The 11,342-nt window shown below is 44.8% G+C and overlaps 1 protein-coding gene across 3 annotated transcripts in view; it reads right to left on the bottom strand.

Annotated features, from left to right (window-relative positions):
* LOC106810652 (85/88 kDa calcium-independent phospholipase A2-like) overlaps nucleotides 1–11,342 on the bottom strand; it is a 22,637-nt gene that overhangs the window by 11,099 nt on the left and 196 nt on the right. The gene's annotated exons all lie outside the window — the stretch shown is intronic.

Genomic DNA, 11,342 nt, shown 5'->3' with positions numbered 1-11,342 from the left:
ACCTAAAACTACCTCGGGTACATATCTGTAGTACCTGTTACGACAACGACCCTTCGTGCGCTATTATACGCTTGTATGCTATGCCCGCTGTATAACGCTAGTGTGGAATAGTAATGTTTACATCATGCTAGCAGTGAGACCAGTGAGAATCAGGGTGCCTGAGCCCGCTCAGATCGCGCGCACTCGCTCTATGCGCACTGGCTCAGATGCGCTGCTGTATAAAATTTGGGCCTCCAACAATGCATTTGGGCCAGTGACTAAAAAAATTTACTCGCCCCAAAAATATTGGGCTTCAGCTTGGCCTTCGGCTGGCCCTCATTTCAGACACTGAAATGGCAACTAGCAGAGAAGGTTTCAATGTGGGCCCTTTTCTGATATATTTACTCATAATTACACATATAACATATATAACCTCTTAAAAATTAATTAGTCTTTAAAGTCTCAAGGATTATATCGAGGACAGAGAGAGACAAGGTTGATCAAATAGACAGACCAACACTGCGCCTGTGGATTGTTGTAGAAAAAACTTCAATTTTGCAATTAACAAAAGAGGAATGAATATAGGAAGGAAAGTGTATTTGCGCCGAACTTTTCTTCAGGTGGTTATGTCAGTGATATTTGATAAGTGCCCAATGAAGTCTGTATTTGTAGCATTTGACCACCCATCGACCCGAGTGTGGTTATTGCTTTCGACATGTGCCATCTTCGAAGATCCCTTTACTTTAGCTTCTTATATTAATTGTTCTTTTCTTCCATCCCATATTGGGTTTGGAATTCTACTGTAGGCTTTATTACTATTACTATTAGTATTATACTATTACCATAGATACAGAATACCGTACCAGATCTGTATTCAGAAATCAAAATCAGAATCTGCATTCTATAAGGCCTAATGACTATATAGGATTATGTATGTGGATCACAATGTACGTGGATGACACCCTGTCACTGATGCTGATAGAGTCTATGTCCCCCAGGGTACTGCCGGAACGTACCCTGGTAACTATCTAGCTGATATGGTTAGGGTTAGAGTTAGGGTTAGGGTTATGGTTAGGGTTAGGGTTAGGGAGTAGGCGTAGGCCGCTACTAGGCAACTCCCTAGACTCGTTAGTGGAGTAGGCGAGGTACGGTCCAGCATATTAGATAGTACTACTACTAGTAGTATTTAGTACCAGGGTACGTTCCGGTATACCAGACCGTAACCAGGGTACGTTCCGGTATACCGGACCATACTCAGGGTACGTTCCGGCAGTAACCTGAGGGACATAGACCCTATCAGCGTCACTGATACAGCCTAATGAGTAAGGATAATCACTAATCATAAATCAGTAATTATCTAGCTAGTGAATTTAATAATCACAGTGGCTATATGCCCGGCAGCCGGCGTATATCTGACGGCTGCCGGGCACGGTCTTCGATTTCCTAAATGCCCGGCAGTTTTTAATTTCGCTGTGGCTATATGCCCGGCAGCCGGGCACGGTCTTCGTTTTCCTAAACGCTGTGGCTATATGCCCGGCAGCCGGGCACGGTCTTCGTTTTCCTAAATGCCCGGCAGTTCTTATAGACGTGGCGACGGGTACTTATATTTACTTAACGAAAAAAACAGTACAGGTTATTATTATCATGACCGTAATGAGTAATTATTATTATTAAAATTCACTAGCTAGATTACTGATTTATTGATTAGCTGATTATCCTTACTCATTCTAGGCTGTATCAGTGACGCTGATAGCGGTCTATGTCCCTCAGGTTAACTGCCGGAACTACCCTGAGTAATGGTCCGTATTACCGGTGTCACGGTCTGAGAATTAGCCCCAGTCTGCAAATTACCCGTAATAGCTACTGCGCATGTCGCCACGCATTAAGCGCCACGAGCGTGCTGGGAATGTAAGACGCGCAGTTAGCAAAATTGCATTTGGTTAACTTGCAACGACTGCCCACCGGTCACAGCCAGTCAGCGTATTAACGCCTTTGTTTTAGCAAAGTTGTTTGTATTAGCCATTTTTCCATTAAAATACGGACAGAAGCAGTTTAGTTATTGCCTGCTCTCTCCAACAGGAAGTGACTATACGCCACGCGGCCGTGTGGGCCACTATAAATTAAATATGGCGTAGGAATGAGGAACACGTGAGAATGGGAGAGCGCTGTGGAGAAGGGAGGGAAGGGGAGAAGGGAGAAGCTGGTGCGAGACAGGAGGAAGGGGAGAGGGAGAAGGTGGGAGGAAGGAGGAAGCGCGAGAAGGCTGGCTGGAAAAGGAGGGAAGGGGAGGAGGAAGCAGAACAAGGTGGGTAGAGAAGGTAGGAGCGAGGAGAAGCTGGTGGATGAAGGACGAGGGGAGAAGGGGAGAAGGTGTTCGCGAAGACAAGGAGGGGGAGAAGAGAGGCTAGTGGGAGAAGGAGGGAGGGAAGCTGGTGGCAGAAGTGTCCAGGAGGGGCGAGAAGGGGAAGTGTGTGGAGGAGGGGAGAAGTGGCTGGTGCGCAAGGAGGAGGGCGAGAAGCTGGTTTGGAGAAGGAGGAAAGTAGGAAGGAGGCGGAGAGGCGTGGTGGAGTGAGCCGGAGGGCGAAGAAGGGAGAAGCCTGGGGTGAGAGAAGGAGGAGGGGGAGATAGGGACGACAGGCTGGTGCGGAGAAGGATGTGAGGGGAGAAGCTGGTGAGAAGGAGGATGGGGGGAGAAGGTGAGAATGGTGGGTGAGGAGGGGGAGAGCTTGGTGGGAAAAGCGAGAAAGGAGAGGAGGGGAGGAAAACTGGTGGACGAATAGGAGGAAGGGGGAGAAGAGAAGGGAAGGTGCGTGGAGATAGGAGGCTGGACGAGAAGCTGGTGGAGAAGCCGAGGAGGGGAAAAGCTGGTGGAGAAGGAGAGAGGGAGAAGGGAGGCTGTGTGAGGAGGAGCGGAGAAGTGGTGGCGAGGAGCTGGAGGTAATCAGCTGGTGGGAAGGAGGAAGGGGAGAAGCGAGGGGAGAAGCGAAGATGGTTGGAGGAGGGGGGAGAAGGGAGAAGCTCGGTGAGAAGGGAGACGGGAAGAAGTGCTTTGTCTAGCTTACTCCTTCTGCCACCAGCTTCTGCCCTCCTTCTTCCATCAGCTTCTCCCTTCTTCCCCCTCCTTCTCTACCAGCTTCTCCCCTCCTTCTCCCCTTCTACTTCCCCTACGTCCATCACCTTCTCCCTCCCCTTCTCCTCCTCTCCTCCTCCCCCCCTACTTCCATTCACCTTCTCTCTCTCTCCTCCTCCTCCCCCTACTCCATCACCGATCCTCCCCTCCTTTCTCCTTCTCCTCCCTCCTCCATCACCTTCTCTCCCTCCTCCTCCCCTTCTCCTACCCTTTCTCCCTTCCTTCCTTCTCCTCTCCCCTACTCCATCACCTTCTCCCCTCCTTCTTTCCTCCCCCCACATACTCCATCACCTTCTCCCCTCCTCTCTTCTCCTCATCCTCTCCCGCCTACTCCATGCACCTTTCTCTTCCTTCCTCTCCTCACTGCTCCTCCTCCCCTACTCCATCACCTTATCTCCCCTACTTCCATCCTTCTCCTGCCCTCCTCCATCACCTTCTCCCCTTCCTCCTTCTCCCCTACTCCCATCGCTTTCTTTCCTCCGTCCTCCTCCATCACGCTTCTTCCCTCCTCTTCCTCCTCCTCCCTCCTCCCTCCTCTTGCCTCCTCCTCTCTTCCTCCTCCTCTCACCTTCGGCTCTTCCTCCTCCTCCTCCTCATTAACCTTTTCGCCTTCCTCCTCTCGCTCCTCCTCCTCTTCCTCCCCCTTTGCCTCCTCTCCCTACTCCAACACCTTCTCCCCTTCTCCTCCCCACTACTCCATCACCTTCTCTCCTCCTCCTCCTCCTCCCTCCTCACATCATCAATCTCCCCCAGGCCTCGACGCTTATTTTCAGATCTGGCGTTGTCCTGTCGGCGCCAACAAGAAGAAATTCTTGTACTTGTTCCGAATATTTATTTTACTTAGTTCAAAATTTACTTGTTAGCAATCGTACGAAAGCGTTTAAAGGACCAGGGTCCTTTTGCGCGCAAGTTGATTGTTTATAGATGGCCGCAATGGTTTTCGCCCGGGCTTTTACTCGCGCTGAAACTGCTTCTGCGGCGCAGAACTATAATTTTGCAGTTTCGGATCCACTAAGCATGGCGATACCAGCGCGTATAAAACAAACTGGCGTTTGCGCGTGACTATGTCGCCGCGCCGCCTACCATATCAAAGTTGATGTGTGCTTGTTTTCGTACCTTCATTTTCGTCTCTGTTACGATTGTTTTGCGACAAAATATGGGTCTACAAAATAAGTCATTTTTCGAAAGATGAAGTATTCATGCCAAGACGGGCAAGACTACTAGTGCTAATATTAGTAATTATAGCAAACAGCGTTGCAAACGATTCCCGAATCCATGGTGGAAGGACAACGGCGAGTTTTGAAAGCGACGACGCGGTTTCGCCCCGCTACCTTTTGGCAAATTCATGATATGGGATTCATATGGCGTCCTGCCCGGATAGCCTGTACAGGTAACTGTCGTCAATCATTATAAGCACAGTATATTTTTCTAAAATCGATAGTATTTTGTGTATGCAGCATAATTTGCAAGTAGAAAACGAGGTATGGACAGGTCGCAAAGTCATATACTGAGCTACGGCGTACGTTACTGTACTGAAAACGTCTGTACGTTGCATGCTGGTAGGAATGTGAGCGCCTCATTATTATATCTCACTTTATAAGTTATATAGCCTCATTAGCTATAAACTAACTAATTATTAGTTTACAATTACGCTACTTTACATTACGTTGTTCTTATGCCATGAAATAGTTGTAGAGTCTAGGTAGGCTAGGCTAGCCTTACTGCTAGCGATTCTTAACAGGCAGTAAATAAATCCCATGCTGCGGCGTAAATAACGAATTTACAAAAGACCTAACGAGTGCAGTTTGTTAAGCGCGAGGCACTCGACGCTATAAAAATCTATTTGGATTTGCGTGTGACAATTTCCGAGTTTGACATTTAAAGCATTTGATGGACTTTGAAACCGGTCAAGTTACAAGATGTCTTGATTTCTGCGGCCATTCTATACATTGACTGTATCTCAATAGTCGGATGCAACATTTTCCCATGCATATGGATGGTTACGACTTATGGACAGTACAACATGGATTTACAAAACATTCAAATTAACCCACATATATTTTTTCAATGTAGGTCGGTGAGCAGAAGTGGTAAGAAAAGTGACCATGAGAGCTCTCACTTCATGCACTACCCAGTCTTGAAGGAATGGCGAAGTTATTCGCTTCAGGCTAAAACCAGTGAAGCACACTTCAGAAACTTCACGCGTAATTTGCTGCTGCATCGATGTTTTTTTCACACGCTTGCGTTATTCTAATGTGATCGAAAACTGTTCACATGCGCGCTGAGGTTAGAGTAAGTGACAGCGCTGCCGTGACACGTGCGCGTTTACAGCCACACGCTCATTATCTCAAGCATTAAACTTTTGTGCGACATAGGGGTGGGGATTCTTTCGTCCAATCATTGTGACAGTGGGCGACAGTGTTTGGGACTAGTTTTCATTTCAGCTGAAGTTTGTCTTTAATTATTAATTTTAAAATTAAAAATAAACAATAATACTTAAAAAAATTATTTATTTAATACGCAAAATTTCATCAAGCATGTAATGTCAGACATTCTCTCTTGTCTATCCGGCTGCTATAATTACGTATGTATGTGACCCTAGTGTATCGGTACACATCGTATACATCATGCTACACTGTATGACAGTTCGCCTTCAACTGTGCCTTACCGGCGATAACAACATATTTTTGTGCCTAACTAATATCACTTTTAATCCTCTATCTTGCAGCAACCAAGATTACGACCTGCGCAGTCAAAAATAAGCACCCAGTTGACCACTAACGGCTCATTAGTGCCCAGGAGAGCGCGCTCGGGACTAGTCAGCTGGAAGTTAAGGTTAAATTATGACTAAAAAATACTTAACAACTCAGTGAGTAACAGCCCAAATGTTTTTTTTTCTATTGCCAAATAACATTTATTATGCATGCATTAAATTTTGTACATTGATGGTATTTCATTTTTACAAATTCGAATGAATTACAGCTGAACAGTAACAACTTTCATTAACATTCATTTTACTAACAGTAACAATATGTTTAAGAAACAACAAGTATAAATGCACATGTCTTTCGTAACATTTAAAATTAAATATAAAGTTAATGCTCTTTGCTGATGAGTAGGCCTTATCAACATTGCTTTTTTTGCCAGCCTTTCATCACTCATCTGCCGTCTAAAGCGACCATAGCAGTGGACGCTGGCGACCTGTAACGGTTGCCGAAGGAGTACACTTACATACCTCTCCTATGAGCAATCGGTTTTATCTTATAAATGCTAAGAACACACTCTCTGCACAAGGTAGGCAGCATTCACAGAAGCGCTGCATTCCCGATCGGCCCAACAGTCCTACAACTACAATGAAGACATTTGCCATCAGCCACCGAAGCGACACAGGAGGAAGCCCTCTGACAGGTCATGGGTTTCATGCGCTATGTGGAAACGGAAAGGAAGAAATTGCTGCCCAGAATGGTGGAGGTCCAGCTGTAACGACGTCAACAAACAAGCCTTTTCTAGCCAGAGCAGACACTGACCATGACACAGAGGATTCACTGATGACAGTGGATTAACATGCGTAAACTAACGGAAATCTTTATGCACACTTTGTATTTTTAATTTGCATTGTGTATTTGCCGTCTTAGTAAATATCTAGTAGTAAGTATTAACATGTATATTTACAAAATCTTTCAACTTGATACCTCAACAAAAAAAAAGAGTTTTATGCGCGTTTCTAATTTTTGATAAAAAACTATATATGGTAATGCCATATAATAATAATATATAAATCATACCAGTATGCAAAGTGATTTAGCATTACATAAAAGGCCAATGTATTAAAACGGAAAAATATATCTCAGCGCGAAAGGGAAAGCTGAGAACTAATTTATTTCAAAATGAAAATAATCGGCTATGGTTTAGCAGAATACTGCCAAACGGTAAAACAAAAGTTTCACTTAAAGCACGCTAAACATTGCTGTTTGCCCTGCAATGTTTATATAATATGCCCTGTTGTTATTATTAACTTCTGAAATAAGTATATTAATTTCCATTTGTTACAATTCAATTGCAGGAAAATGTTGTGCCGACCATTAAGCAACATTGATGAAGATGCTCCATTTTTAATGCAACTTTACCTCTGGACAGCATATGACCAGTAATTTTGATCTAGATAACTTAACTTATTCATCCGATTTATCAAAACATTCAACAGCAGCAATATTGCGCTAGTAGCATTATACTGCTAGAGCGGAAGACCATTCTACGCCTTAGCATCTATTACTGTTTACATAGAGTTGGTTTCTAATCGAAAGCCTATTATGTTGCCGAATAGTGCGAAATATGTTCCTACACGGAATCCAGTATAATTGCCATCCCAGTTCACATTACATCCAGTACACAAACTGCCGCGATACCGCTGCCATGTCGTTATTGCATCATTAGCGTCTAACTTTCGGTTAGGCACAGAAGATCTTTCTAGTATAGCACAAAGCTACACTTTAATATTATCGCGTTAAGCAGATATGTTTGGAAATCCTCAAGCTGGGTAACACATAACCATCGCGTGCTCTTCCTCGCACGCATAGCTGCTCCAACGGCGGGGCTGTGGGGCATGTTCACACAGTGCTTACACGCAAAAGGCATGGGGTGAGGTGCATGATGAGCTGCAAGGCGTTCAGCTCCGGATCCTGCTCTGCCCTGTTGTTAGCTTGATTTTTCTTTAGGTCGTAGTCGGCTATTGTAAGAAGATTTTTCCAGCTGTGGCCTTGCTCCAATTGCTTGACCATACTCCTGAAATTTTTCAATTAGAAAAACTGTACAGTTTTATTATGACTTTTATTTACTTCTTTTGTTTCACAAACTTTACCAGGAACTTACGAGTAATTCGCAGTGATATTTTAAAAGGAGTTTAGATATAGTAACTATAATTTAACTCTAGCGGGCAATGTGCTGTCTGGCCGGGTTGTGTTGAATCTTAACAACGCTTTTAGGCTATATTTGCAGGGTTTTTTCTTCAATGTTTCCAATTGTTGTTTTCATAACGACATTTAAATATCACCAGATAACAACTTGGTTGCAACTTGCATTAAATAGTTTGCACTTGAAAAATTAAAAAACTAACCTCTGACCTGAAATAGCAAACTGCTTGACAACTGCCTGATGCGAGTCCTCCATGCGGTAGGACACACTGCTGTAGGACACACTTGCGCCTCAGTTACCTCCAAACCTTCAAACTCCTGTCGATCTATAATTAGTAACTTTGACATTATATTGCTCAAAACACAGCGTGTAACTTTGGATGTTTTTTACACAAAACTTGGTTTTTGCTGCCCATAATACAAAATATATTTCTAATAAAATCCTAAACTATTTATTCTCTGTTTTTTAGTTGCCACAAAACTAGTGATTAAGCATGTGCACACACTACACGATTTTCCATGTGATCTGAGTCGCCCGAGCTCAGTGGACACACTAGGCGATTTTCAGCGCGCATTCATCGGCGATGTCATCTCCCGCGCCACCTCAAGATTGCATCACTAGATTGATGTCACCATGCATTTGAAAATTGGCACCATTGATTTGGCTGATGAATCGTACATTCTGGTGTGCGCCGTAGCAAGAGCCATTGTTATAGTTTAAGTCGCATGTATATAGGTCGTGCAACTCAAATAATCTAATCATCCGATTTCATCAAACATGTTTGATGTCGCCCGACTCAATCGCCTGAAAAATCGCCTAGTGTCCACAGCTTTATGTTACTCACCCGAGCGCTTTCTTTTCCCTAATGTGATGCCTTCTTAAATTTTCTCTTTCTGGCTGAAAGCAATATCACATGTTTACTAATACTACAAAGACGCGCAATGTATAAGTTGACAGCATGTTTGTACTAGATCCAGTTGATGGTGTGCTTCGCAATGCAAGCGACTGCCATGTTATAATATAAGAGACAGTTTTTGATTTTTAATGAATGATTTCTAGTTAATGGAATTCCATCACCATCGATTATAGCGTCTAACAGTCTGCTTAGTTAGGAAATATAATTGGCCGGAGCTACGCCCGTACCGGACTTCTGGACAATTTATCTCACACAGTGATGCTTGTGCATACGGTATACAGGCGCATGGTTGCCCGCAACGCAGTGGACGCTCAGCTGAATTTGCTGTGTGTGTGCTGCTGCATTGTGCCGCTGCGTTGTGAGCGAGTAGAGAGAGGTGTGTGCCGTGTGTGTGAGTAGAGAGAGACGCACGCACGCACGGCACGCACGCACGCACACCCAACCCACCTATTAGGGCATAGACATGCATGAGTGTATATAGTTTCGGATATCGCATAGCCGCTCCCGTTGCGCATCATGCGGTGTACGCGATTCGCGCGATCACTGTGTGAGTAGATGTCAGCACGCGTAGCCACTCGCGCACATATAATTTCCATAGCTCGCTAAAGTTGACGATTGACCTAATAAGTCAGGTCCCTTGGCTTCATGCATCGTTACAGAGCTGACAAAACCATCAAACTTGGCACATCTGTTAGCCTTATGCGAGTACTATAAATATTTAGAGCGCCGTGCTGCCCAATGTAGAATATTCTCTTAGAAGTGACTACAGATGATTAAAATGCCTTTCGAACCGCGCCCGCCTGTACTGGCGCATTGTATACAGCTGTTAACCTTCCCCCCCCCGCGCATACGCTATATCTGCATTGGGGACCCCCTCGAATAATTATAGTACTGTCATAAGCTACAACTGTGTCAAGTTTGTACTCCTGTAACGATTCGGCCCATATTTTGCACTAAGGAACCTGACTATAATGACGTAAGCAGTAAAAACAACGCGCAGCTTGTCACTATTATGCAGCGAAAGTTACCTTTTCCGATGAAAGCACTGCCATCTGTTGCAGTGAGTCGGTGGTCGACTCTCCGATATTGACAGCCACGTAATCGCCATCGTCTTCATCCAAAAATGAAACCCGCCAACTCCTGTAAAACCAGAATAGGGATGTGAAGGCTGACGTTGCGGCGTTTCTTCAAAGCATAGCCGACCTGCTACAGGCAGGCTACATGAAGAAACAATTCTACCTCGCTCCAGCTGGAGTTGCTGTACAATAAATCAATACACAAACACTCGGACGGGGGCGGGGGCAGCCCTATAGAGTATAGACCGAAGGTACGATAGACCGAATATTGCAAAGGGTTAGGGTTTGGGCATATATTAGCTCCAAGAAACGGTATTGCTAGGGTTACAATAGGGCTACGTTTTGCTACGTTGGGCTGCAATAGGGCTACGTTGCTAGGGTTACAATAGGGAATTGTATAGACAATCCGTCGTACAGCCTGGTCGGGCTAGGCATATATATGGTTTATAGTGGCATCGGTGGATGTGCGGCATATTCACGTTTGAATACGGCATCAGTGGATGTCCGTATGCGTAGGCCTGGAGGCTAGGCGACCGATTCCGGACGTGTAGCCCACTGCGTATTCGAATAAACCTTCGGTCTAGATACAATAGCGTTAGGGCTGTAACCGCACTCGGATAGCGCTCGCAGATGGACTCCTGCGGCAACTGTACGCGGGCTATAGTACTAGAGCTACATGCAGCCACAGTACAAACTTGTATCCGTAAGCAGTCCTCAGGAATACTTATGACTACTTAAAAATTATAGCTGCAGATGTCCAAAAATGCTGATCACAATATCTCTCTCTCTCTCTCTGTCTCTGTCTCTGTGCTATCTTCTCTCTCTCTCTCTATACTATCTTCTCTCGCCTTCTCTGTCTCTCTCTCTTCTCTCTCTCTCTCTCTCTCGTCTCTCTCATCTCTCTCTCTCTCTCTTCCTCTCGCTCATCCTGTCTCTCTCTCTCTCTCTCTCTCTCTCTCTCTCTACTCTACTATATATATATATATTATATATATATATATATATATAAAGTAGATGTTATTGATATGCGCATTATGGAGTCGCAATGTACAGGCTTCGGCGTTGTGTGGCCTGTGAATGCACTATTTTAATGTTTCCACATGTGACTGCTGAATAACGGCTTATTCGTAGCTCTGCTGCTGCGGCCTGCGGCAACTGTACGCGGGCTCATAGTACTAGAGCTACGCGCTTTATCGCTGTTCGCAAGCAAGCAAAACCCAATGCTCCATGGCAAATTCCGCCTCCGACACCGTAAGGCTGAACTGTATCTGTCGCCGTAACATATACCAATATGCATTAGTACTGAAGTAAACATGTGGTATTGGATCGT

Source organism: Priapulus caudatus, unplaced genomic scaffold (assembly GCF_000485595.1).
Source record: "Priapulus caudatus unplaced genomic scaffold, Priapulus_caudatus-5.0.1 Scaffold460, whole genome shotgun sequence".
Lineage (NCBI taxonomy): Eukaryota > Metazoa > Priapulida > Priapulimorpha > Priapulimorphida > Priapulidae > Priapulus > Priapulus caudatus.
Note: the sequence above shows the minus strand (reverse complement) of the source record. Positions and strands in the feature narration are given on the sequence as shown.